This window comes from Condylura cristata, unplaced genomic scaffold (assembly GCF_000260355.1).
Source record: "Condylura cristata isolate star-nosed mole 26May11 unplaced genomic scaffold, ConCri1.0 scaffold00012, whole genome shotgun sequence".
NCBI lineage: Eukaryota > Metazoa > Chordata > Mammalia > Eulipotyphla > Talpidae > Condylura > Condylura cristata.
In genome coordinates, this window is record NW_004567113.1 from 2,953,850 (window position 1) to 2,979,801 (window position 25,952).

Sequence of the window (25,952 nt, forward strand, 5' to 3'; positions counted from 1 at the left end):
GTCACCTCCGGGGCAGGCGGGAATCGAACTCATGCGGAAGCGGCTTTAGATTCTCAGTGCTGTGCTTTAACCCGCTGCGCCACCAGGGAGGGCCCCGGGTTATTAATTTTTAAAAAATAGATTTAATCACAATGTGCCACTTGATTATTAAGCTTAGTCCATTTTTAGTTGAGTGATAATTGATACAGGAAGGCTTTCTATTGACATTTTGTTTCCTGGTTCTTCTATTATGTGTCCATTATTTTACTGTCCTTGTGCTTCTATTTGTCATTTTATTTTGGCAGATTTCCATGGTGCATTTCTCAGTTTCCTGTTTGTTTATATCTTGTGTCTCTGACCCAGATTTTTATTTTGTGGCTGCCATAGGGTTCACATAGAGTATCTCATAGCTCAATTCTTTTCCTGATGTTGCCATTTTAGCTGTCTTTGACTACAGGTTCCATCCTATCCTTCAATAATTTTTTGTCACAAATCATGGCTTTCTTTCTTTTGAACACAGTACCAAATTAAAGTATCTTTTATTCTAATGTTTCTATCCCGTTTACTTTTATGATACACTTTAATGTTTAGTATCCTGTTTGGAGATAGAGTTCTACTTTCTGATATCTCTGCTATTTACTATCTTGCTCATATTTTTGTGTAGTTCAGGTTTTTGTTTTTCAGGTGGAAGAGCTCCTTTCAACACATCTTACAAAGGAAGCTTACTTGTGGTGAATGACTTCAGGTTTTGCTCCCATTGTTTTTCCTTCAGATTTAATGAACAGCTTTTCTTGATAGTATTCTTGGCTGGTAGGTCTATTTTTGATTATTTTGAATATGTCATTCTACTCTTCCCTAAACTGTAGATTTTGCTGTGAAATCTGATGACAGCTTGATGGGAATAACTTTAAGTGTTTTATACAGGCTTCACTATCAAACTTTAATATTCTCTGTAATCAAGTTTTGAAAATTTTACTGTGTGTCTTCTTGTAGGTCTCTTTACAATTATATAATTGTTTTGTTACCTTCATATACTTGTATATGCAAGTCTTTCTCCAGGTTTGGGAAGTTACTAGTTGTTTCTTTGAATAGGTTCTGTGTTCACTTCTCCCTCTTTTTTCCTTCAGGAATACCCATTATCCTCATGTTACCTTTCCTAATGAAGCCATCAATTCTGCTTTAAAATTTTAGTCTGTTTCTCTTTCTTCTTTCTTTCTTTCTTCTTCTCTTTCTCTTTCATTTCTAGCTTATGATTCCAGATTGCTAGTTCTTTCTACCATACCTGGTCTAATTATATTTCTATTCTTCATTTATTGAGTACTTTAAACCTTTAATCTGTTAGGTACTTTATTATAATGCCAATATCCCTGGTTAAAGTAGTACTTCAGCTCATTAATTTTATTCTTAGGCTCACTGAATTGCCTTTTTTGAATTTTTTCCATAGCTCACCGAGTTACTTCATGACAATAACTTTGATTTTTGCATATTAGGCCATCATCTGTGTCCTTAAGTTAGATTTATGGAAAATTATCATTCTCTTTGTGATACTATGTTACTGTGAAATTTCATGTGGCATGGTGATGTGTTACTCTCTTTGTCTCTTTAACCTTTCTAAAATCTTTTTTTTTTTTTGGTCAAGTTTTACTTACTAATTCAACAGCTCAGTAATGACCTGTCATTCCTTTTGTCCTTAAAGTTAGTTTGTTACCATCCTCTACAAGATTGTAGTATATCTTCCTTCCACACTTGGGGATTTATGGGCCTGGTGTATGTATGTTTAGGCTATCTCTGTCCTCCTCTCACTTGGTGCCAGAGCAGGCTGGCAGATCATCTAACTCTGCTCTCACTGAATCCACTGCCTCCAACAGACCAGAGCCAGTCACCTTCAGATACACAGATGCTAGATCTCTCCAGCCTATTGGAGTAATAAATAAAGGAAAAATTGTTTTATGTGTAGTTGTTCAATTAGTTGTCAATTAAAGGAGTGAAATAAAGGAACCATATTATACCACTCTGTAGTGTCATCACCAATATCTTAATAGTCAACACTTGAGAACAATGGTCAGTGAGAAACTGAACTATTTTATCTACTTTTATTATTATTAAAAGTAATTTGGGCCCTCCCTGATGGTGCAGCAGCTTAAAGCACAGCACTGAGAAGCTAAAAGTAATTTATCAGCCCTCCCTGGTAGTGCAGTGGGCTAAAGCATAGCACTAAGAACCTAAAGCCTCTTCAGCATGAGTTTGATTCATGCCCTGGAGGTGACCCACATGGCATGGCAGACCTCTCCTGACCCTCCCGCTGTTCCCCTCAGCAGTGTACTTCGTCCATCTGCCTGTCCTGCATCCCACTCTAACTCGGGTGAAGCCTCTCACTGACTCCACACCTCTGGCCTATACCCCAGTTCTGTATGCATAATCTTTGCCAAAAAAAGTAATTTATAAAAGGAACACTTTCATATCAATCATACCAATTTGTGCAAACTCTAGCAAGCAACATACATGTAAGCCATGAATATTGGATTAAAAATAACATCATATGAGTTATGGCATAAAGGATAATACATGCATATGTACATAATTATCACTTTATGCAAACATGAATTTATTCAGATGTTGAAGTTGAAATAAAAATTGGAAGGAAACATATATATTTATTATTAATGTGAATATTCAGCTGAACAGTACAGTAGGAATAAAGAAGATATATCCTAAGTATCAGCATTCCAAAGATAATTAACAGAATAAATTTTTACACTTCATTATATACTTAATACTCCATTTGAAGCAGTAATAAGGCAGATTAGTAATGAGATAATGTAGTGTGATTTACTCAGTGCACTCAAGTAGTGTGAGATCTGCATTAGATCTTCATTTTACATATATGTTAATATTTTTATAAAGCATATAAGCATTGAAAATAAGAGGATGATGACTAGCCATTAACTAAAGAATATATATATAGAATATTACATTGTATTTCCTAAAGCAATAGTAAACAGTATTTTTTCACCAAGGAAAGTTAAATAATGAATGGCTTCTACTTAATGAAGCTGAACAAATTTTCAACAAAATTGATTATTCCTTCAGACAGCAGCATCTGTCTCTTTGTTTTGTATTTAGTAATAAAAATGAAAATAAATCTGACAGAACAAGGTAAGGGAAAAACAGCAGACTATTTAGAAATTTCTGAGGAGTAAATACTAGATTAAATAAATCCCTTTAGGAGCTCATTCCATCTTTCAGTTTCTTTTCTCCTTCTATTAACCAACATACTCTCTCTCTAATAAATAATATTTAGCTTAATAGAGTGAATCCAGACACTTCTTATATGTGATTGGAGAAGGTGTTTACATTTTGGTTAACTCAGGCAGTTACTAAAACTATCATGACAATGAACAGTAAGGTAATGGAAACTAATGAAAATAAGGATAAAAACAATCTGTTTAAGGGATGCAGCAAAATCAGCATTAATAGGGAATTTAAGTGCAATACAGGCTTATATTAAGCAAGAAGAATCCAAAACCTACAGTAAAGTTCACATAAATATAATTAGTAGAAGGAAATAATAAGAGTAGAAATCAACTGAATCAAAATGACCACACAAAATACCAAGGAAATTAATAGCTGTTTCTTCACAAAGATAAACAAAGCAACCCACTTTAGCTAGCTAAAAAAGGCAAGAAGAACTAGGAATGAAAGAAGAGAAATCAGCACATTTTATAGAATACAAACTATGATGACAGATGACTCCAAATAACCACAGTCAATACATTTAATAATAAGAAAAAATGAATAAATTTTTAGAATAGTACAGTTTATCAGACTAAACTAAGAACAAGTAGAAAATCAGAACATACTAATCACAATTATGGAAATAGTAACAAGAATCAACCCCTACCCCGGGCCCCAGAAAAAACATAAACACCTAGGATCAAATGGCATTCGAATGATTTTATCAAATCTTAAGGAACATAGGCCCACTTTACTCAAATTATCCCTACAAATTAAAAAAGAAGGAATACTCCCTACTGTAGTCTATGATAACCAAATTACTTTAATATAAAAATCATACAAGAATTTCACACATAAAGATAAGAAAATAGAATAATATTTCTGATGAATATAGATATGAAAATGTTCAACAAAAAAGCAAATCAAATTCAACAAAAATTATGAGGATCATACACCATACCAAGTGGGAGTTATTACAGATTAAAGGATGACTGAATAGATTCAAATCAATTTATAATATATGACATTAACAAACATATATCATATGATATTAATAAATGCAGATAAAGACATCTCACAAGATTCAGCACCCATTTATTATAAAATAGCACCAGAGGAGCTCACCTCAACATAATAATGGTCACATGTCACAAAAAAATTTCTAATATTACAGACATATTAATAGCAAAAATAACAGTTCTCACTGAACAAGAGTGTTGTCCACTGTCATCGCTTCTATTTAATTTGATATTAGAGATTTTAACTGGACAACAGTATAATGGCAAGAAATAAAAGGAATCCAGACTGGGGAAAAAAGTGAGACTATTGTCATTTACATGTGATATAATATCTAGAAAATCCTACAGACTCCACCAAAAGATGTGTAAGCTCCACAACGTGGCATTATTTACAATACCAAGTATATGAAATCACCTAATTGTGTACTGATAGAGTGTTGGATACAGAAGATTGGTTTATCCACAGAATGGAATACTATATCGCTACATATTATGCTACTATTCACAGCAGAATGGAACTCAAGGAGATAATCTACAGTGAAGCATACAAAAAAATAGAAACATTCAATGATTTCACATATATTGGGAAATAAATAAAATTAATTGACAAAGCAAAGTAAGTATTAACTAGTGTAGCTGAACTGAGTTTTCTGAGGTTATTAAAGAGAAGAAGGTGAGAAGGCTGCAGGGCATAGAAGAGATGGTGATGGAGGAAAATATTAGAATAGATAGGTGTATCATCTGATTGATAAGAAACATAGAGAGACAGATAAAAGCATACATACATACATACATAGAAGGAAGGAAGAAAGGGAAGGAATATACAGGGTATAATGAAAAAAAGTCTGTTGCAAAAATACATGAGGGGGATAATGCCAATTGCTGGTTGGAAAATGGGAAGAGTCCTAAGGTGCTGATGGAAGTTTACATAGATTAACCAACATGGAAAACAACTCGGTAGTATTTAGCAAAGTTTAAAGATGTTGGTTAAAAAAAAAAAAAAGTCACATGTGCTGTAATTACCAGCAGACCAAAAATAATAACAACAAATATTAAAATAAACTTTAAGCAATGTGGAAGTTAGTGTAAAATTGGTTCTTATTTTTTCAGAGGACCAGTAGGTTTCTGAGGAACAAATGAATCACAAGATCATTTTCGGTCACAAATATGTCTTTGTGTGTGAATATTTCTGGTATGACCTTAATCACAACTAGATTATATACCCTAATGATTTCATATAAGAGAGAGTAACATAGGCTCTTAGGCAGATTAATCAAACTTCATGAAGTAACCTTCTAATAACCAGCATGCAATAATGTACTTTTTATTCAATAACAAATGTTAAATAGAAAAAACTCAATTTTTTTTAGTATCTGGGATATTATTTCTGAATCTATATTAGAGCTCTATACATGCTTTCAGCTATTTTATATATTTTTATATAATTACATATGTTTTCTATGACATCTCTTGTTTGTGTAAGTTACAAGTTAAGGTAAAGCTAAAAAGAACTTTCATAAACAGTTATTTAGAAACAGGAATCTGGTAATGATTAGCTAGAAGCCTGGTAATAAACACTATAAAATAATTCCTATCTACCTACCTATTTGCTTCTTCTATAACTCCTACTTATTTTTCAAATATTTGTGATATACTATATACATATATTCTTTAGTTGAATTTTTGCAGAGAAAAGAAGCATACATTTTTATAGATCAAATATAAAATTAAAAATACTACAAACCAAAAGCATGACCTTGTAGCAAATAAACCTTAATTTTAATATGCATCTATTACATCCTAAAGTATGTCTTAGCTATATTAGTTTAAAATCATATTTTTCTCAGTAAGAAGTATCACTTCAAAAAACTATAAATAAAACACTCTAAGTTTGTGATATTAAGTACGTTTTTATATATTGCATTGAATAGCATATCCTAATCCATTATGAAATTAAAGCAGAGAATAAGCTTTATGAATGACAAATTCCAATAAATTAAAAATTAACATACAATGAACTTTTAAATTTTAGTTTAGAAAATTGATTAAAAAATGACATGAATATTTTGTGCCACAGTATCTATAAATAACTAACCTCCTTTGTTTCATTTTGCTCTTAATATTTCAGTAATTATCAAAACGTGGTGTTATTTGCTATCATCTACACCAGAGGGCAGGCAGGAGCAATGAAAGACACTGAAATTCATTATCACAAGTTTCAATTCAAGTATTTTGAATAAAAAAAGATTAGTAGGAAGAAAAAAAAAATATGCAACAGCTAAAGTAGCCAGCAACACATTGGCAATGAATCATTCTATCCCTATCCAGCACACAATGATGAGTAAAAGAAAAGCGAGTCAAAACACATTTCCTTTCTAACACAAAACTGATTTAAATGCAATGCATTTAACACATAGGAATAAACCTGAATCAGAGTTTAAAACAATTATAACTTTAAAAATAGCTTTTATAATCATGAATTATGAATTTGATTAATGAATTGTAATTTCCATGAAACATGAATCATTTAACTCAGTTTAAAGATTTTTAGATACCTGTTTTCAATTTACAAACTCTGAATTCAATTTTTATACCATAATTCTTTTTATTGATACTGAGAAATTTTCAAATGAATTTTCTGTGTTGTTTTTAATAAAAATTTTGACAAAAAGGTAAATGTACAACCTTAAGTCTAAGTAGGAGTAAAAAGTTAAGGTATATATCTAAACTCTGTTTAAAAGTAACAAAATATAGACACAATATGATCCAAAATATTAGGGAAAAATCACACATACTTTAAGGGGAAAGAAGCATTCTTTACAATGGTAATACCTGCACGAATAACTTTCTCTTTCAGTGTCACCAAAATCAGGAGAGAGCAACAAAGGAAAATGTTACTGCTAAGGGGTATGCTAGGAAAAGGGACATAATGTCTGTGAGAAACTGATGGCAGGTATCCTTACAGAGTAGTGGAAACAGGCTTAGTGGAGACAGAGGGTAAACCAGATTAAAAAAAAAAATTGAAATTTGAGATTACTTAATTCCTTGCTCAGTAGGCGTGGCAAGGCACTTAAAGTTCTTTACAGCGGATGGAGAGCACTCAGATTTGCTGTGGAACTGGATTAGATAATCCAGATAAAGGATATAACACAATCCTTGCACAATTAAAAATGAGTAATAATGAGTCATTGCTGTTCACTATCTGCTGAGGCAGACTACTTAAATTTTTCTGTTTCCATTCTTCAAGATCTTTCTCTTTTATTACTCAAATTTTTGTTAATTTTCTTTGTTAATATTTCTCTTCTGTTCTTCACCCACCCCCTATCCTCCATATTCTATCCTTTCAATTTTGCCCTTTTATTGGTTTGGCTTATTTCATTTTACTTTCCCACTAGATTTATCACTGTGAGCAAAAAGCCTATGAAAAAACTGGTTTTACAATGATATACCAACCACCTCACATCTGTGAAAACTGGCTATATTAAATAAACAAACAAAACAGAAACAACAAATGCTGGAAGGATGTAGAGGAAAAGAAAATCTTATACTTTGTGGGAACGTAGACTGTCCCGGTCCCTACGAAAAGCCATGCAGATGCTCCTCAAAAAACTAAAAATGGACTGCCAAATGATCTAGCAATTCTACTTCTAGGTATCTATCCAAAGAACATGCAAACACTAGATTAGAAGGAAATCATCACTCCTATGTTTATTTGCAGCACTATTCACCGTAGCTAAGCTATGGAAAATCTCAGTGTCCCCAAATATATGAATGGATAAGAAAGATATGGTGTCTATACACACAATGGAATACTACTTAACAACAAAAAATGATAAACTCATTGATTTGTGACAACATAGTTGGAGCTGGAGGGATGATGTGAAGGAAAATAGGTCAGAAAGACAAAGATAAATACTGGAAATTTCACTTATAGATGGAAAATAGAGGAACCAAAAGGTCAGACAAAGACAAACTGAAAACTGACCACAGAGCTGAGACTTTCTGGGATGGGAAGGCAGGAGAGGGGAGGATTGTGGTGATGGACTGTGTGTGTATTGGTGGTGGGAGAAATGACCATACCTGAGGGGAGAAATCCCATACTGTCTAAAAATTAACAAAGATGTAAAAAAAATATTTGATTAAAAATAAATTAAATAATTTAAAAATCTAATAAAATAAATAAAAATCAAGAGACAGTTAAAAATATAAAGTTTATTGCTTTTTTTAAAATAAAGATTGATTTATTTATGCACACAGAATTGGGGTACAGGCCAGAGGTACAGGAGGGTGAGAGGATTCACCAGAGACAGAGTGGGGAGCAGAAGAGACAGATTGACAAAGTACACTGCTGAGGGGAGCAGCAGGCGAGGCAGAAGTCAGCCTCACCAATGGGTCACCTTCCTGGGGGAAATCAGACACAGCACTCAGGTGGTTGTAGCTAGCTTGGAGTGCAGCGCTTCACCTGTTGTGCTACCAGGGAGGACCCTAGAGTTTATTGCTTTACAAACATCAAAACTGTGCTCAAGGTTGAAGTAGATTATTACTCCTTTTTTTTTTATCCTGTGGTACATTCATTTATAGCAGAAAATCATCAAACTCATTCAATTGAAGCAAAAAGAAAAGGTATAACATGACAATGAGCACTTTCCAATAATCACCTTAAACTTAGGCAGGCTGAACTCACCAGTTAAGGGATGTATAGTGCTGAATGGATTTCAAAACATCCACTTCTTTGCTATTTACAAGAAACTCACCTTACTGTTAAAGTATACACTTAGATTTAAATGCTGAGAGATGAGTATACAACCCACCAAACTGCAACCAAAAAGAAAAACTCAAGAGCAGCTAAACTTATATCTTATAACAGACTTCTTATAGAGAACAACAGAGGACACTGGTTTATAATTAAGTATCTAATGCGAAAAGAAATAACACTCAAAAATGCATATGTATCAAATGATGGAGCACTAAAATTCACAAGAACACTGATAATGAAGATGTTAAAAATAACAAAATAACGAGGTTGCTTTAATACCCACTTATGACATAGATCAACATGACAAAATATAAACAAACAACAGCTTTAAATGAGGAGCTAGATCAAGCAGTTCAAACAGATATCTTCAGAACGTTTTACCCCAAAACTTCTATATATTTCAAGTACACATGAAATATTTTCAAGAATAAATTAAATGTTGACCTACAAGTCAAGTATCAATTAAAGTATAAAGATCAAAATTATACCTAGCACCTTCTCTGACCTAAATGCCATGGAATTAGAAATCAACTATCAGGGATATCTATAGATATAGGGAGATCAAACTACATGCTATTCAATAGCAGTTTTTTAAAAGAAGAAATCAAAGCAAAAGTTAAAAAATAGCTTGAGGGCCCTCCCTGGTGGCACAGCAGGTTGGGACACAGCACTGCAAGCCAGCAGCAGCCACTTCAGTGAGCCTTCAATTCCCCAGCTTGGAAGGTGATCCACATGGTACAGCAGGCCTCTCTTGTCGCACCTACTTCTCCCCTCAGTAGTGTACTTCATTGATCCCCACTTTGTCTCTGGTGAAGCCTCTTACCACCCCTACATCTCTGGCCTGTATCCAGTGCCTAAATAAATCTTTTTACAAAAGCAGCTTGAGACAAATGAAAGTTATAATACAAGAAAGAGAATCTATGGGATGCAATAAAAGCAACCATAAAGGGGATGATAATTACAAAGACAGACCCATACTTAGAAACAACACAAATCCCAAATTAAAAAAAAAACTAACCCCTGTAAATAAAAGACACAGTTTGTACATGGAAGGAAAGTGAAAATACATGGAATGGAGATCATAAAGTTATACAAAAATCAGTGAAAGAAAGCTGTTTCTTCAAGAAGATAAACAAAACAAATGAAACTCTAGGTAGGCTAACAAAAGAGATAAAAAATTAAGACATTAATGAACAGAATCATGAATGTAAGAGGAGAAGTCACCACAAATAGCCCATAAATATAAAAAAACATAAGAAATTAGTATGAACAATTATGTATGCCAATAAATTCTATAACCGTGAAGAAAATGATAGATTTTTAAAATAATATAGTTTACCAAGACTAACCCAGAGGAAAAAAGATGAATTGAATGAACAAATCACAAGCATGGAAACTGAAACAATAATTAAAATTCTTCCCCAAAACAAAACTCCAGGAATAAACTTTACAAATTAATTTTATCAAGCTTTTAAAGAAGAAATATCAACTTTGCTGAAATTGTTTCTAAAATTTCAAGAAGGAATGCACCTAAATACATTTTAAGATCCAATGTTCCCTAATAATGAAACCAGACAAAGATAGCACAAGAAAGTTATAGACCAATATTCTTGATGGACATAATTCAAAACTTTTCAACAGATTACTAGAAAACTTAATGTAACAGAATACTGTAAGTATTAAACACCATGATCAAGTGAGATTTATCCCAGGTGTGCAAGTATGGTTAAATAAACACAAATCAATTTGTTATACCATATCAACAAAAATAAATATAAAAAATTGCGTAATATCATTATGCACAGAAAGTACTTGATAAGATTTAGCACCCACTTATGATAAAAAGTAAAAAAATTATGGGGATAGAAGAAACCCATCTCAATATAACAAATGCCATATATCACAAACCAGCCAATATAATACTCAACAGTGAAAAACATAAAGATAACCCCACAAGACTGGGAGTAAGTCTGGGATGTTTATAGTCACCATTTTTATTAAATTTATTATTAGAGATGGAGCCTCCACGGTGGCACAGGGGTTAAATAAAGCACTATCAAACTACTGCCAGCCACCACAGTGTGAGTTCAGTCCCCAGCCAGGCAGGTGACCCACATGGCACAGCAGACTCTACTGTCTTGCCCACTGCACCCCTCAGTAGTAGATATGCCTGTTCTGCTCCCCAATTTGTTTCTGCTGTATCTGCTTATCCCCTATACCTCTGTCCTATACCTCACCTCTTGCATGCATAAATAATTTTTAAAAAGATAATTTAATATAAACTTTAATCAATACTAATAAAACAAATAATGACAACTAGTATGGTGACTGAAAATGTAAAATACATCTGAATTTTAAAATATTTAATATGTCTGTTCAAATCCACACTCTAGAAAAGACACTGAACTATTGTCTTTGACCATAATATCAAATACTTGACAAGGCTTTGGCAGATATCCAAGCCAGGAGCAGGAGCTATGATTTATTCAGTGAAGTGTCTATCAATGCTCTGTTTCACAGAGATCTGAAGCTAATCAAATCAGATGTTCAACTTGCCAATAATTCACAACTTACTCTGCAGTTTTACAAAGCATTCCCAAGACAGCTTGGTGTGTAAATCTACTTTGAATAGACTCATGCTTTTTTTTTTTTTTTAAAGGCATAGTAAGCCAGGCAAATCAGAAACCAAATCACACCATATTCATGCTATTATTTTTTCCAAGGGGGGAAAAATAAAAGCCTGGAAAGAATTTAGTACCCCTCTGTCTCTAACCTTTCATGTATCCTCAAATTGGATAACTGATAAAGGATACGTTAACCTTCGTTAAGATGTCTGGTAGCCCAAAAATGCAACTTCAAATCTTTAATCATTAGAGACATAATAAATAGTACATATGCTTTTAATACTAGAAAACACCTATTTTCTGCCACAATCACTAATGAGTTTAAAGGTCTATCTCTGGTGAAACAATATGGAATAATGATAGCAAGCAACAAAACAAGTCAAGATGAAATCTGTGTATTAAGACAGCCATTTAAAATTTTTAAGAGAAACACTACACTATAAACTGAAGAAACAACAGTTCAAAACATGCATCTACATGTCTTTGTTTTATAGTTATGTGTTATGCTTCACAGAAAAGTGCTCTAAGATAGAAAGCAAAGATGATATAAAACTACTAAAATATACCTGCCTTCATTTTTCTGAGTGCAAAGTTTCCTCTGACAATTTATAAGCTTCTGATTGAAAGTTAATGACTAAGTAACTTTATTTGAAAATATTAATTTATTTTAACATTCAAATCAATAATTTATCCTTAAAGATTATTCTGTATTTTTAAAAACTGTATTTGCAAGAGAGAAACCTTGACTTTTATAATATATGGATTTAGTGTTATATGTCACAGATAGCAAATGAGTTCACAAAAATTACAAGCAATTATAATATTAGAGTTTTACACAGTCAAAACACTTGATTTTAACCATCACAATGTTAGAAAGTGTATAGGGACATGTACATAACAACCCACATATACAACACAAAAGTTAAAACAATAAACGGAAAAATGTTACTAGCTCAAAAGTAACCTTACTATAAACTGCCAAGACCAGCTAAACAAGACTGCATTTTCTTGCCATGTGATCCATACACGTACATTTCTTGAATCCCCTGAATTGTTTTATTTTATTCACTCTGTGCCAAAAAAGACTAAGTTCGATTTATTTTTGGGTGGGGAGTACCAGAATTTATACGATAGTGTTTACTTTTTCTTTTTTTAAGGAAACAAAGACAGAAAGGTTCTCCCACTACTCACTTTTGACTTCTGTATGCTTGATATATCGTTGCCAGGCTCCTGGGATGAGAGATATGGGGAGGCACAGAATTGCTAGGGGGTTCCACTAAAAAGCCCAGCACCATAGGCAACACTAATCCTGCACCTGTGATGTGTTATTCAGCAGTTAAGAAATGCTGTCCAGACGGTGGTTGCTTAATACAGCTCAGCTGTTTTTCTCAGTACTCCCTTTGATTATAAACTGGCAAGAGAGATTATTCCAGCCAGGCATTGAGCTGTGCTCAGGAGACACGGAATACGACAGTGGGAAGGTGAAAGAGAAAGGAAATCTTAGAATCAAAGAGTAAATAAAAAAGCAAGAATAGGAAAAAAGTCACTGACCACAGGGTATTGTGTAACATTTCCAGATGGTTAAAATCTGTCTCTTGATTATAGGTAAAGCAGAAAAAAATCTATTTTTTGATATAACCCTTTGATATTGAGAAGATACTTTGTTCAAATGGAAGCTAAGGTTTACTTTTAAAAAGGCACAAATTCATAAATTGATGTGCTACATTTCAAAAAGTTACTAAATGTCAATCTCATTTTAATTTGAAACCTTTCAAACTGTTAGGTGCCTGAACACCAAAAGTTTACCATTAATTTTGTATTTTAAGCCCATCATAGCCACTTAAACTGACATTAAAATTTACATATAAAAATCCTATTTGAGAAACAACTATCTTAATTCATTATGTATGGCTAAATTAACATAATGTATTTATTTGAACCAACATCAAATTGGGAGCAAGTTCAAACTGACTTAAGAAATGTTTATTACACACAAGCTGTCTGCAAAGACTATCAGATTAAGGAAAAATGACCAACTATGCTGACAAACCTTAAATTTGATGTTAGGAGAGAGGAATAAAAGTTATCGTTTTGCTTTTATTTATTATTTTGGTCATTAAAAGGCTGTTGACCATTCAGTCACATCAAACTTTCATTCTATTTACTTTTATACTCTGTATAAACACAAAACCATCTGTCCCTCAGCTTATACCTACACCATTTTAAACAATAATTTAAAATTTAAAACCTTACTCAAAGAACAGATACCCTTTCTTAATGGCAGATGGTTTAAAATAAGAAGAAAAAAAGTTTATATACAGAAAAAGGAACTGAAATGAAGAAAATGTACTGATGTCAAATTTAAATACAATGTGCATATTAATGCATTTTTTCTGTTTTCATTGATTATATACTAATTTCTGTCTAAGCTAAGTGGCATAAAAACATTAGAAATTCTATTATATATATGCATATATATACATGTATGTGTGTGTGTATGTATCTATTTTCCCCCCAAAGTAGTAGGGCCCAAAGGAATTTCTGAGTCCATAAAAGCATTTGTCTCATCACAATTTGACATGTCTTTTAACTTTGCCTTATTTTCAGGCACAGACTAATTATAAAACTCCATTTAAATTCCATGTAGCACTCTAAGGCCAACCAGTACTTGTGAGATATGCCACAAAAAAAAAATCTTAATATTTTCTTAAATATTATCATATCTGGTCTTTGCATTTAAAATAAGATAGTTGAATTTGGTGATATATATATATATATATATGAATATATATATAGAAAGAGAATATATATACACACACATAGCTATGACTAGCAATAGAATTGTGATACTTTACAAAGAAATATTTTTTTGAAATTATACTTTATTGGTCATCAAAATAATGCTCACAATTCTGAACCACCATTAGCTTTGCTTTTGCTTTTATGTATAGGAATAAAATTGCCAAAGGGCAACCTTACTGACTTCTGGGCACAAACACCAAAGAAAGACTGAATTGAGACTACACTACTATAATGATTTGGTTATCTTAAATCTGAGTATAGCACACAGTGGAACATTCTGGCCTGATGCTGCTCAAGCTGTTCCTCTTTCAGTAAACAAATAGTTTCAGTTTTCAAAACATTCTCCAAAAGCAATCTTTTTTTTTTTTTTAACTGTATGAAGTCTAGTAGCCTGAGGGGCCTAAACTTTAAAAAGCTTCTCTGATTTTACCTGAAAATTGTCTTCTATGTTATTTTTATCCAAGTCCTATCTCTTTATTTATGCCGGTAAGTACTAACCCACACATCATTTTCCAAGTTCAAAGTGTTTCTTTCTTTCTTTTAAGAATAATTTTCAATAGGGAATCACAATAAACAACCACCACAAAAGAACAACAACAACAACAAACTGAATTTAAGACATGAAAAATTATTATCTTTCATAAACCCTTTCTTCAGTTGTTTCTGTATTTTAAGGCAGCTATATGTGTTATATAATCTTCTCTGAAATGCATTGGATAATTATCTTAAATTTCTATATCAAAATAAGAACATATGATATACATACAGGTTCGCATTCTACATAAATGACCAAAGCACTTCCAAATAACTGCACCATGAGAGAGGCAAATAACAATGGCTGCTAAAAGGGACACTTCAGTTATGTTTTCCAGAGAACATATTTACAAAGAAAATATGAAGTCAAACAAAAAATTTTATTAAACTTTATTGATATTTCAGTTAAGAAACAATTTATTGTTCACCTGCAAAATGCCTCTTCTCTATCTAAAAACCCTGAAAATGAACCAGTATGGAAGGCAAGAATTATTATTTAATGAATCAGAGAATGGTAAAACATGGCAGTTTTCACTATTAATGGTCATTAGAGCTGTGCATTCTTACTAGGAGCAACATCTTACAGTTGCTTCCCCTCTTCACCCAAGGAGAAAGCAGGAAAATCCTTAAAAATGAATAGATCCCACTTATATGAGAAATGACTATTTAGCCATAGAAGTTACTTGCTTTCTTTGCATTTTTCTTGGTAGACAATAATAATAATAACATATTGCTTCCATCAGTAAAACCTTAGTCATCATTTGGTAGCAATATGAAAATGTCTTGGCTGTTCTCCTTATCATCTTAGTCAAGTTGTTTGCGCAGGGAAGTATAAAACTTGTTCTAATCATTAGATAGATGACATGGAGTTAAAAAAAAAATCTTCTAGTAGTTCTTTTCTAAAAAATTTTCATCACAGTCCTCAGGATACAGCACTTTATGACAACTTTCATGCATGCTAAAATCATAGTAAAGGACACATTTCCCCTCCCACTTCATTCCCATTAGGGAAAGAAAGCCTTGTCGAATAGGCGCCATCCCTAGCAATCCACCCACTTTTAACTGTGCCAGGCTCTTGCCTTTGGAGAGTTCAGTGTCTCCTCACTAGCAAGAAAGTATAAGCACAGAGATCATTAGTTATGACATGCAGACACTAGCAGATAATGTTGACTCATTTCAGGAACTATTAAAATATAAACAGTGTGCTAAAAGTCATTTATCTGCATTTTAGTATAAACAGCAGAAGCTACTCAATTAAATAGATTGCAAGGAATAAGCTGCTGATGCCAAACCATCTGATGTTAAATTCTAGAAAGGAAAATCTATAAACTTAATAAAAATCAACCTAGGAGCCGAGGGATACTGAAATATAAAAATAGTAAATCTTGTTTCATAAGATTAATGAAACCTTTATATACATTTCAGCATCTTTCAAAAGGTCAGCTGATTCCATTTTCTAAAGTATATGTAGAGCAGTATGATTGCAAAGAGAAATTTTCTCTTAGGTGACATTTCTAATAATATGGGCCCTGAGCAAATGTATGTTAACGAGGAAACTTTTATCACTTTGTAAAAGTAGATTAAGATCAGTTTTGTTTACCAGCACTATTCTTATTCATAAGCAATTTAACTATTTCAAGAGCTATTTTCTAAGATGATGAGGAAAAAATGTGAGTGACATTTTACATTTATATATTTCGATCATATAAATGCATACATGTATTTCTATTTGTAGCATGTTACAATGCTTCAGAAAAAAAAAAACATTAATCTATCATGGAATCTAGGAGATTTTTGTCCCATATTTGATTAAAACAATACAGAATAAACCAGGTCTTAAAGTGTAAATACCAAGTATAGATCAAACATGCCATTTAGAACTTACTTTTCCTACTTGTCAGAAAACAAATCAAAATCTGCTCTTTTTCACAGTTCCAGGATGTCAGAAGCTTTTCAAAACAATTTTGAGGTCAGAGAAGAGAACACACAGGTGTGTGTTATGTCAACTAGAGAAAGCAACTGAAGGTGAGCCTGGAATCTGATCTCTCTACCAACACATTCTTGTGGGCATTATAAAAGCTCCCTGATGGAATATTACACTAATGCTGACTAATTTTTAAAAACATAGTAAATCTCATTAGCTTCTCTGCTAGTAACATCAAACTCCTGCTACCTTTCTGTAAACCTTTAATGTTTTCTCCAATATCACCTTTTATGCTCTACTTCACTGATAATATAACAAGTTGAACAATAATCAAATATTTAGTATCAACACACATCATGAAAAATATGACAACCCAATATAATAATCTAGTTATACATGCTTAAGTAAAACTAGTTCATATTAATGGTCATTTGTTCTTGGGGAAATTCATTTTATATTTTGATTGTTGGTTTAAGATGCCAAGAACAGACAATTGGCATTAGAATTTGACATCTGAGGTTACCAGTTTTCATACTAGAAAATGTGTACTCAAAACTTCTGTTAAACACTAAAGTAAAAACTGATTCAGGAGAAAAGTCTTGCCATTGAATGACTGAGTTCCCAATCAAGATTGAAAAAAATCTGCCTACCAGCAAAATGATCAATATAAATTTCAGACTATGTTTATTAATGGTACAGGATAGTCAGATCCATTTAAAATTAAAATATTCATTATAAATCATATAAACATGTTCAAATGTATTTATATACTTGAATAATTTATATGAATTTTGAATAATTTAACTTATACATTTGGAATAATTCTTCCTGTGGTATTTATATAATTATTTATTTTACACACACACATACACACCACAGATATGTGTACAGTGAGGCTTCACAAGTAACAAATTACTTTCACAAAGCCTGTCTCTTCCCAGCCAAATTTTCCTACTATTTTCTAAACCTCAAAAATGTCTCGATACTGAACAAACCCTCCAATTAATGACACACTAACAAAAACTTTTACAACAAATTTCCTTCTAAGTCCATCATGCAGAGCCTGAATGTTCATGCCCCAAACCAGAGTTACTACTCAGGACTAAACTTCAGCCACAAAACTGGTATGACTGGTAAACTCGCGTATACAGTTTACATTACACATGTCAACTTTCTCAGGTTTACTTTTCTTCTCAGAATCAGAAAACCCTGGATTCTCTTTACCAGTATTCCACAAGATACAGGGAAGGCAGAAGCAGGGACACTCTCACATGTACTAGCACAGTAGTGCCTTTGTGATCTGAGATCCTGTTCTACCTGCCTTCCTCTCTTCTTCTCTCCCTACCCACTCCCCCACCAATGTCTTGCCAAATCATCAACGTTTTTGAAGATCCAGATGTCTCCTTTCTTTTCTACTACTCCACTGAGAAGACAGGAACAGCAGGTGCAAATATCCCTCTCCACTCAACACATACCTTCTGCTCACGAATTTTCATCCTGTCCTCGTCTCAGTGAAGCTCCCCCACCATTTGCCTGCTGGACTCCGTCTTCTCACAAATGCAGATGCACAATCAGGGCCACAGTGTGTCTCAGAGAGGAAGGTCTGCCTTCAGACATTCCTTCTGGGTTATGATCAAAGAGTTGTTTTCTTACCCTCGGTAAGAAGGGTTTCAGGACAAAGAGAAAATGAGTGCACTGGGAAGAAAGAGCAAAGGAACCCTGAAAGGAAAACCTGAGATGTTTATGCTTGTGCCTTTATATCAACCTGGAGTAACTTATATACAAAACAGGTAACCAAACACCAGTGTACACCATAGGCCAAGTCACACGTGTAACAGGATAACTGACTCCAAAGAGTTGTAGAGTTGTGATTTCTAACCTAACCTGTGCTATTGATTTAGAAATCTACAGAAGTCTAGAATGTTTGTTCAGAAAACCAGCAGTGATGGTTAACCAAATACAACTCAAGCAATAAACATAGGTTCTCAGGATATGTTTGTGAAAGTAATACTGATGAATGAACTAGATCACTAGAAAAGACTTGGCCAAATATACCTACCTAGATTAAAAAATTTAGTACTAAGTAAATAACCCTGAGTCAAAAGTGAAATGTAGCGGTGCCCCATAATAACTCCTTTCCCATTACCACATTCCCTATATGGGTAATAAAGAGAGTGATAATGGGTGCTTCTAAAAAAAGGAATCATGTGCAGAAAGGAGCGGCTGCTCTGGTAACCAAAATATTCCAAAACACTGTAACATGCTATATCTCTAACTACTTCTAATTCTGCCCTTACTTAATAAAGAGTTTAGGAAAAGGACAACTAAACTTCTAAAGTCTAGGACAAGAACAGGAGGAATAAAAATAAATGCAAATCTGCATGGATCCAGAAACAGGAAATAATTCACAACCAAGTACACAAATTGTTATAGATTAGATATGGGTGAATATCTGACTATCACTGACTACACTCAACTAACTTCAGCAATATCTTAAGGCTGACATAAAATTATATATTCAGGAACAATCACATACATGTAAAATAATTTATGCTTGTGAGTATGCATTAATAAGTTTACTGAGAAAGGGATCTGAGCAGACTAAAAAGGAAACTATTTTATTAAAGAAAGGGAAAAAAATTAAAGGACAAACTGCCAAAAATAAACAAGAGGTTGTGAATTTTCTGAATTAAATTTACATATTAGGGTAGTCTGGAAATAACTTTGATTTTACTTGAGTTTATTATTTACAAAGACTATACTTAAATAAAGGTTATATTTTGCTGTGATACACATAGTAATTCAGTTTGTTTTTACTTCTCCTTAGCAGTAGTTAAGTGGAAATGGATTCTTAAGACAAAAGAAAGAACAGGTAAACACAATAGAGCAATACAGTAGTGATAACAAAAGTTTCATGCTCCAGAAAGTATTTTAGGATGATGGGTGAAGAGAGAAAGTAGGAGCTTACCCTTATGTCCTTCCCTCTAGGAAACCACTCCCAAAATAGAAAGTTCTCCTGATTTTTTAATTACCTTAATCTCAGGAGACAAGTCATCGACTATGGGAGTCATATGCACTTTCTTCTCCAAACTTTTAGTCCCTTTTGATTTCTAAATTTCAGTAGTAAGTAACTCCCCACTATGTGTAAAATCACTTCTACAAAGCACCCAAGGTCTGAAAAAAAAAAAAGTTCATAATTTTGTTACCAATATAAGAGAATCAGCAATTAGTGATAGGCCATAGCAACTGACCGCACCTTTTTGCTTCTTTCTCATTTGTTTTTTATGTTTGCTTTCTATGTAGGAAAGGTAAGTACAGGTATATCCAAAATATTTATGTTCTTTTAGTCTGGCCAAGCAAAAACGAATAGGAGAAGGCTAAGAAAGGATGAGAACTGTGTTTAAAATGTTGACATGTTCAAAACAATGTAGTGGTCACAACACTGTATGTCATTATTCCTAACAAACTTTTTTAATAAAATGAAATGATAGGAAGAAACACTTTCTAACCTTCTGTCTACTTCAAAATACCTGGGGCTCTCTATAAGTTCTTTGCTATGTGCATTCTTCATATCTACATCATGGAAAATGGGTTTCAACTATATTAACCAGGACTTCTGCCATTTCTCAGTTGTGTAGCCTTGCAAGATGCTCATTTCCCTTGTTCCCAAACACCACATAGTACCAGTACTTATTAAAGATGCAATCATTTGTCAGGTTGCTTTTACATGTTTATAAATCTTACATCTGTAATCCTCAAAATACATCTGCCATGTTGAGTATTACTGTTGTCATTGTATAGTAGAGGTGAATAGGCCAGAATGGTCATTTGCCTGAAAACAAAAAGGTGAGCCGCTGGCAAAGGTGGGATGAGATCTGTGACGTTTAAAATTATTGATTCCTCTAGTCAGAAATTCTCAGGTGGTTTGTTCTGGGATTCTTCTACAGTCCTAAGAGTTATTGGGGTTCAAATATTTTGTTGTCATGGATTATAATTATTGGTATTTACTATATTCAAAATTAAACTAAAAAAGTTAAAATATGTAGAGTTCATTTAAAAATACTAATGAACCTCTATTATTTTAAGACTTTCAAAAAAAATAATAGAACACTGACCTGACATTATTTTATGTTTTTGCAAATAATCTTTAATGTCTAACTTAATAGATGAAACTGGGTATTTGTTTTGCATTGAATCTATCACAATATGATATACTTGTACACTATGAAGAATAGGTCTACAGAACATGTCATTCAAATGGAGAATATTATAATTTTTTTTCACATCACAGTGGCTATTCTTTCTTATTACACAAAAACTGAATGAACAAGTATCTTAGACCTGCAACATACATGACTTTATAATTAAGTGTTATTTCAGTGAAAATAATATAATCAGTTGCATGTAGAATCTGAAACCCTATCAGTTAAATGTTACTGTTCTGATTAACTAGAATGTACTCTCTATTATATATTTTGCTTCACCCATTGATCATCTGGAACAAAAGTTTTGGTTCTCTTAGTATGCAGATTAGTTACATGATCAGTAGATGCAAGCTTTCCAAAATCCAACTGTTGCTGAAAGTTTTAGTTTTCTCATAAGCAATAAGCTTCGCCAGTCATTTTTCTTGGAGTTAAAAGATTCACTTCATTTTTGAGAATATGTCCACAAATATCTAAACATCAAAGTCAAGTCTTAATAATTGGAGTCTATATCAGCCATTCATTTTAGTAAAAATTCCATTTTATGAAAAAGTCTCAAGGCAACATTTATTATGATAAAGTACTTCATTAGTTATATTTCACCTTTTTCCATAAAGAATATTAAACAAGCACTCAAGTTGAATTTTAAAAAGATTAATAATTTTTACCGTTTCATTTAGGATATCATGAGATGAAGCTAGCACTTATGGGGTTGGTTGGATGTTTCATTTACTGGGCTACTGTTAGTTTGGCTGACTGGTAACTATGTGGGTGAGTGAGTATTTGGTTGACTAGTTTGGAGTTTTATTGGTTGACACGGTTGGTTGCTTCGAGTTCATGTCAGTGAAGAAGCTAAGCACAATTGGTGCCTTGCTTGGATAAGTACTAGAGTTCTACCAACAACTTCTACTCACTACTGCTTTTGTACCATTGGTACAAACTAATACTAATAATATATGTTGATATTATTATGCTTTCAAATTACTGGGCATATAAATATATATATATATAGCAAATATATTTTGAGATAAGTTAAGAAATTTTAATTATGGGAGATCAGTGTAAACAGTGATATTTTTATATGTGTCCCCAAATTCTGCAAGTCCACTATAGGGAATTTATCCCAAGATATATTTGCATATCTACAAAATAGCATACAAATAGCGTATCTATTGTAGCATTGCAGTCAACTGTGAAAAACTGTGTGGGAAACTGGATATTCATCCTTAGAGAATAGTGTAAAAACTTTAAAGAAATGTTCTGTAACTGTTAAATCAAATAAGAAAGTTCTCATATTGATGGAGAAAGCTCTTTACGATATATTAAGTGAAAAAAGTAAGGTGCTATAAGATGTATACAGCATGCTAGCATTTTATTGTATAAAACATAATACAGAAAGGTGACTTTAAGAGAAGGAAAGAAGTGAATAAAAATATGTAATTACTGAGCCCTTTGAGATCTAGAAAGATTTTAACTTAGGAACATGAGATTTCTCACAAAAGTACTGTGTGCCAAATACTTTTGATGACAATTATTAACGTATTTCATTTTAATTGGACTTTAAGTCACACAATTAGGGTGAAGAAATAATCATTTAATGTTGCCAGTTATGAAATATTGAAAAATACTTGAGAAAGATAAATGATTCAGTAACATTAAAATAAGACAAATACTGTAACTTACATGACCAAAAATGTAATTAAAAAGAGAAAAGGGGCTTATGTGGCACTAATTAGTTCTAGTTGATTTGTTTGCTTTAGTTAAATTCTAGTTGTAAGATTTCTAAGGCAATATTTTCTGTTGCTTCTGCAGGGTTATTTTGTCTTTTTCACAACTGAACACTCTAAGATTTATCACATTGAGGTCTGTTTTTCTCCAGCATTCAGTATGCTTGTTTATGCCATGATCTAAAGATAAAGTTCAAATCTTGATTTCCAAATAGATATTACTTTTTCCCTTTATGATGCTGTAATTCTGAACTTGCTATAACTCTAGTGCAGTCAATTCAGAACTAAGAAAAATCAGATTTTATTGCCTAAAAAGTCTGGAAAATTGGATAAACTTTGCAGATTTTCTGTCAAACCAAAAAGTATCATAACAAGAAATTCTGAAGGTATCTTCTTCATATGAGGTCTTACATGTGCTATTATTACACACTCAGGTAAACTATTTGATGCATCCCAAACAGAATATAAACTGCATGAGAACAAGTACATATCATTTTTCCCTCTGCAGCCTCTTTTATTTCACTTCTTATTTTTTAAGTCATTTATTTTTTAATTAAGGTGATTTCAGCATCTTCCCCATCAGGTATGGCCACCATAGGGTAACAAATCACCTAGAGTCCATCACCATAGTTCTTGGTGCCTCTTTCCTTCTTAGTTCCTATGGAATAAGTCTGCCTAGTGGTTAAGGCACTTGCCTGCTTATCCACTGTGCCTTGTACATGGGCTTGACTTCTATTCCCATTGACCTTGCATCCCCTTTTACGTAAGAACTGTATTTCTTTTTAGTTAAACCACAACATCCTCTGTATCTAGAATAGTGTTAAACCTCTGGAAGGCATGAGATAAAATTTGTTGACTGATTATGCAAAACAACTTTCATATCATGGAAGTTTCAAGGATCATCTGAGAAAATTGACAAACCTTATTATCTCTCTCATTTCTATTTATGATTACGGTGCTCATGTTTTTAATTGTGATTGTTTTTGTAAAATCTCCCTCTAGTTTTTAAAATTAAAAGAAAATACAAAAATGAATTTTTCTGACACCTTTTCATCCCTGTAGCCATATAATTTTCAAACGCAAGAAATATAGATTTTGAACTGACCCAGTCTATCCAGCTTCATCTCCTTCCATGTTCTGGTCCCTGTCTATACGTTATTCTTATTATATGCACTATATTTTCTTATATTTTCTATATTTTCAACCCACAACATTCCCCATCTCATTTACAATGAATATTATATTCCCAACACAAAATACCTTTTGATATTTTATAAATTTACCATCTTAGATATTTTACTCTACCTTGAATCAGTTACTCGCACGCATATATTCTTGTCTATCAATTTTCTCCCTCTCATTCTAAGTTGTATAGTTTATGTACATGAATCACCCACATAATTAACATTTTGAAAAATTAGCTGTGTGACCTCAGGTAATTTACTTATCTTCCAGTGCCTCCATTTACTCATCTTTAAAACTGAAATAACAAAATGTGTTCATTCATTCACTCACTCATTCATTCATTCATACACACACACAGCGTTTGTCCTACATAAATGAAGAATATTTCTATATTAATTATAGCTGAAATTTGTGACTAGAGAATTTCATTGTTTATGTTAACTGGAACAACATATGCATCAACTCTGATTTTAGACATGCAAATTTCTGAAAAAAAATCAAACTTTTAGATATAAAAATAATTTTAAAATATATCAGTTTATCACATTTAAAGTAGTTTTATGTGAGCAAATGCATCCGTTACTATAATAGAATAAAAGACAAGCTAACTATAGTATAAGACCACTAATAAGTTTAGAATGGTTACCTACAGACCAAAACATAAGCTCATCCTGCCAAGCAAAGAATTAGCTCATTCTAAAATTTTATATCAGATCCAGTGAAATGAGGGTTGTAAGTAAAGGTGAGACCTTTGGGAGAAGATATGTTTAGTCAATAGACTTTTCCATCTCTGCATATAATTTGGAAACATTCATCATTCAGACACTAAAGATTAAGTCTGTTTTATGCTATGAGACATTTTTCATAGCTCAACATGTGGGTCATCTTTCTCTCTTTGCATTAGATAGCATAACGATTCTGATCCTTCAGTTCTTAGCTTCCATTGCTACAATGGAAATGGTATCAGTGCTGTGAAAATGAACAGATGGAAGAAGAAAACTATGGATCACAATGACAGAGGACCTACTGTAGGATAAACCAAGAGTAGCAGTACTAATGTGCAGGGGTGTTACTGGGAAGTGTAGAAATAATTGCCTACATTATCTAAATTAAAGTCATTCCACTCCCAAATGACAACTGACAACTAAGAATTATAAAAGCAAATTAAGCAACAATCACAACTGAGAGTAAACACCAACTATAAAATATAAATTAAGTAATAATGGATTATATTCTAAAATCAGTGTCATTATTAATATCATATCATAAACACATTAACATGAAAATAAAGATGGACATTTTATTACTTTTTTGATCATCTTAACACACACTTCTATTTCATATTTAATACAGTGAAAATAAAATAGTCATATAACTTTCTAGGCAATAACTCAATTTGATGTTCAAGTATTTCTTATATTTTTTGAAGATTTATTTATGCATATAAGAGCTGGGGTACAGGCCAGAGGTGTGTGTGTGTATGTGTGTGGGGGGGTATAGTTAGAGGTTTCACCAGAGACAGAGTAGAAAGCAGAACAGGAGGTTCTGCTGAAACATATTGCTGAAGAGTACAGTAGGCAAGATAGGCTTGGTCTACTTTGCTATGTGGTTCAACTCCCTGGCCAGGATTGAACTCATGCTACAGTGGCTGCCTATAGCTTCATAGTGCTGAGCCTTAATCCCTTGAGCCACCAGAAAGGCCCCTCAAGCATCTCTGAGTTTGCATTACCAAATAAGGATGATCGACACAGAGGGGCCTCACAGAGGGGCCTCCCTGGTGGCCAAGGGGTTAAGTCTTATTGCTATCACCCTTAAGGCTTGAGTTAGATCCCTGGCAGAAAGCTAACACACATAGAGCACAGCAGACCTTGCCTGTTTCCCTGCTGCTCCCCTCAGCAGTGTTTTCCAATAGATACTCCTGTTATGCTCCACACTCTGTCCCTGCTAAATCCTTTCACTTCTTTTG

General features: G+C 33.0%; 1 protein-coding gene across 2 annotated transcripts in view; it reads right to left on the minus strand.

Annotated features, from left to right (window-relative positions):
- Positions 1-25,952, minus strand: part of BMPR1B (bone morphogenetic protein receptor, type IB) — a 119,468-nt gene that overhangs the window by 66,082 nt on the left and 27,434 nt on the right. Inside the window, exon 1 of one of the 2 annotated variants that reach the window (XM_004681112.2) lies at positions 12,804-12,934. The exons of the other annotated variant lie outside the window; for it this stretch is intronic. The gene's annotated coding sequence lies outside the window, so the exon portion shown is untranslated. Of the gene's footprint in view, positions 1-12,803; positions 12,935-25,952 lie in introns of those variants that run through there. 2 annotated transcript variants of the gene reach the window in all.